The sequence below is a fragment of the Lissotriton helveticus genome, chromosome 1_2, assembly GCF_964261635.1.
Source record: "Lissotriton helveticus chromosome 1_2, aLisHel1.1, whole genome shotgun sequence".
Lineage (NCBI taxonomy): Eukaryota > Metazoa > Chordata > Amphibia > Caudata > Salamandridae > Lissotriton > Lissotriton helveticus.
In genome coordinates, this window is record NC_136058.1 from 334,996,048 (window position 1) to 335,000,376 (window position 4,329).

General features: G+C 49.7%; 1 pseudogene; it reads left to right on the forward strand.

Annotated features, from left to right (window-relative positions):
- Window positions 1-244: 244 nt before the first annotated feature.
- LOC144808382 (28S ribosomal RNA) lies at window positions 245-2,387 on the forward strand (annotated as a pseudogene).
- Window positions 2,388-4,329: the final 1,942 nt, after the last annotated feature.

Sequence of the window (4,329 nt, forward strand, 5' to 3'; positions counted from 1 at the left end):
ACACAAATGTAGGCATTAGGGTTATCCTTATTCACACAGTCATTTATATACAGGGAGCATTCGCACTGTCGCACTGATTACCAGTGGCACGGCGCCAAGAATATCTACATCCAGCCAATATACAAGACAGGACGAGTAGAGGGGAAGGGAGACCCACGCCAATGATTCCAGGTCTAACAGCATGCGTTGCCGGGATGCAAGGGGCCTGGCCTTCCCTGGCGGATTCCCCCGACGCTACATCGTTTTTTCCGACTACGACCTCAGAACAGACGAAAAGGAAAATAAACTAATCAGGATTCCCCCAGTAACGGCGAGTGAAGAGGACTGCGCCCAGCACCAAATCCCCGCCTGGCGGTGGGCGCCAGAATTGTAGCGTACAGAAGACCGACTCCCCGGCATTGTTCAGGGGTCCCTAGACCTTCTGAATGAGGCTCACCCCGCGGACGATGTTAGGCCGGTAGCGGCCCCCTGCCTGCCGAGAGTGGGTCTTCTTGGAGTCGGGTTTGCTTGGGAATGCAGCCCAAAGCGGGTGGTAAACACCATATAAGATTAAATACGGGCGCGAGAGTGATAGCCAACAAGTACCATAAGGGAAACTGAAAAGAACTTTGAAGAGAGAGTTCAAGAGGGTGTGAAACCATCAAGAGGTAACGACTTGCGTTGTAATGGCAGTGTCTTAATGGCAGCGCGGTGTAGAGCCCGCGTTGTCATGGCTGTCTCCCGCGACAGTGTGCTGCGACTGGCTCCGGGTCGGCTGGAAAGGCTTTGGGATGGCAGTTGGCCCTCTGCTCCAGTAGAGGGTATTACAGCCCCCCTGGCAGCAGCTTCCCCATGTCCGAGGGAGATTCGACCACCTCCATGCCCTCCCCCTGGGCTCCAGCTCCCGGCTGCCTCTCAGGTCTTGCCAGGGTGGGGAATAGGGGACGAGATCCCCTGCTCCCGGCGCGACTGTCGACTGGGGCAGACTGTGCTCAGTGCACCCAGCTGCATTGCACTGCTGGACGTGGAGTGCCATGCCGGGTACCAGAGGTCTGTGGTGATGTTGGTTACCCACCTGACCCGTCTTGAAACATGGACCAAGTAGTCTAACACGTGTGCGAGTTGGAAGGCTGAGCGAAACCCTGTGGCGCAATGAAGTTGAGGGCCGGCACGTGCCGGCTGAGGTGGGATCCTGCTGCGCTTCCAGCGGCGGGCGCACCACCGGCCTGTCTCACACACTATGTCTGGGAGGTGGTGCATGAGCGTGAGTTATAGGACCCGAAAGATGGTGAACTATGCCTGGGCAGGTTGAAGCCGGAGGAAATTCTGGTGGAGGTCCATAACGGTCCTGACATGCAAATTGGTCATCTGACCTGGGTATAGGGGCAAAAGACTAGTTGAACCATCTAGTAGCTGGTTCCCTCAGAAGTTTCCCTCAGGATAGCTGGCGCTCGGAGCCCCCAGTTTTATCTAGTAAAGTGAATGATTAGAGGTCTTGGGGCCGAAACGTTCTCAACCTATTCTCAAACTTTAAATGGGTAAGAAGCCCGGCTTGCTGGCTTGGAGCTGGGCATGGAATGCGAGTGCCTAGTGGGCTACTTTTGGTAAGCAGGACTGGCTCTGCGGGGAGAACCGAACTCCGGAATAAGGGCGGCGAATGCCAAGGCTCCTCAGACCCCAGAAAAGCTGTTGGTTGATATAGACAGCAGGACGGTGGCCATGGAAGTCGGAATCTACTAAGGAGTGTGTAACAACTCACCTGCTGAATCAACCAGCCCTGAAAATGGATGGTTCTGGAGCATTGGGCCCATACCCGGCTGTCGCCAGTGCTGAGAGCCGTGGGGGCTAAGCTGCGATGAGTAGGAGGGACGCTGCACTGCATGGAAGCCTGGGGCAAGGGCCTGGGTAGAGCCGCCGCATGTGCAGATCTTGGTGGTAGTAACAAATATTCGAACGAGAACTTAGAAGGCCGAAGTGGAGAAGGGTTCCATGTGAACAGCAGTTGAACATGGGTTAGTCGGTCTTAAGAAATGAGCGAGTGCCGTTCAGAAGGGTCAAGCGATGGCCTCAGTTGCCCTTGGCCGATTGAAATGGAGTTGGGTTTAGATCCCCGAACCCGGAGGGGGGTAGACGGGCACCCTTGCGGCGTCCAGTGAGGTAACACAAACGATCCTGTAGAAGCTGGCAGGAGCCCCGGGGAGAGTTCTCTTTTAGAAGGACAGGGCACCCTGGAATGGGTTCTCCCTGAGAGAGGGGTCCAAGCCTTGGAAAGCATCATGGTTCCAGTGGCGTTCAGTGAGCTCTTGCTGGTCCCTGAAAATCCAGAGAGTCAGAGGGAGATGGTGTCAATCTTGCGCTGGGCCGTACCAACATCTGCAGTAGGTCTCCAAGGTGAGCAGCCTCTGGCATGTTAAAACAATGTAGGTAAGGGAAGTTGACAAGTAGGATTCATAACTTCAGGATAAGGATTTGCTCCAAGGGCTGGGTCGATCGGGCTGTGGTGCGAAGCGGGGCTGGGCACGCGCCATGGCTGGACGAGGCACCACCCTCGGGGGCGGCGGCAACTCTGGACGCAAGACAGGCCCTTCTTGTGGATTACCCCAGCTGCGGTGGTTGCCTCTCCCTGTACCTCCCCCCTGGGGGCTCGGGCTGGTGCTCTGCCTCGACCGGCGCCTTACAGCGGACTTAGAACTGGTGTGGACCAGGGGAATCTGAAAATGTAATTAAAACAAAACATCGCGAAGGCCCGAGGCGGGTGTTTGTCGCAATGTGATTTCTGCCCAGTGCTACGGATGTCAAAGTGAATAAATTCAAGGAAGCGCGTAGAGAAGTCTATACAGACATGCCCAACAAGGTTCTATCATGGTGGCGAGCGTGATAGTGAGAAATGGTGAAGCAAACAAACACAATTCCAGATGGGGAAGTTCCTGGAGAATAAAAACCCTGCTAAGAAGGTGTAAGGAGTTGCTGTCTTTTTCAGAAATCATTAACCTCTTCACTGAATTTGACAAACCAGCACCGCTTCAAACAATGCAACAAGAAACAACGATTCAGGTCATGATATAGGCCCTAGTTCACCCTCCGTAGCAGATGAAGACACAACAGTAGACCTCAGCGAAACCATTGAGTTTGTGACCTCCTCAGCCAAGAATGACATTGTTACAACCAACTTTGAAAATCTACCTGATGTGTACGAGGTCAGCAAAGAACTAAATACAAATAAAAGTGATTACACAAAGAAAGTCACATATTGTAAATACCCAAACACAAAGTATTTTTTTTTAAATTATTAATTCAATCAATAATATGATCATTTACATTGTAAAAATTCATAACCATAAAAACAATAAAATGTTCCATTTCATTACATCGTAAAAGAATGATTTAAAAAGCAGGCTATTACATGCCTCTAGCAATATTAAAAGTTTCCAAAAGTTCCACCAATTACAAAGGTAATTTAAGAGAGACAGTTTCCACATTCCAAAAAATCACAGTTGGTGGAATTCCATAATTCTGTTCTCCGGTTCCAATTACAGGCCCCACAACCAGGTGGCATACATGTTGATATTAGGTTCACAGAGAACTTGTTAATCATGTTTAACCTCTTCCACCAAGCAAAGAGCAGATATCTCGAGATTGTAAACACTAGCCACCTTGTGGTATCTGACTTAAAAAGGCGTAAAGCATCAATGGGATGTGTAAAAGATAATAAGCGGCAAGCAGGGATTGACCATATTTTCCGAAGATCAACATAAGAGGGGCAAAAAAAGAGAAAGTGATCAAGGGTCTAAGGGAAGGAATGACAGGTCGGCCACACAGATGTTACAGATGCATTTTCCCAGGTATTTATTCTAGAGTTAAGAGGAAGAATTCCTTACCTAAATTGAATGTACAGAGCTCTTGCCTGAGAGGGTACCATATCATCCATGAACATTTCAAAACCAAACCGTCCTTTTATATTTATAAAACTAGAGGTTAAGGTACCACGTGCATTACCATCAATACTTTGTTTATCGATGTATTCCCAGAACCTATTTTTAAGGAGAGGGACCATTTTTTTCGATATAGACTATGGTTCCTATCACATGCTCCCTAGTCCTAGTTTTAAGAACCATTCCTTGATCTTGTAAAATCAGTTGATGCGGCCTGTTTGTTTTTGTAGGGTCAGTAGCTCTTCCAGGGCCTCCTTCACCGGAACCTTTGTGTTACTGGTCCAAATCCTTACCAAAACAAGAGAGCCCTAAGAATGGCAAAGTTGTTAATAGGTTTCAGACCAAGGTCAAATTTTAGCGGCAAAAGGGGAGTGTTCACGGGTAGATTGAGAAACACCCTAATACATTTATTCTCAGC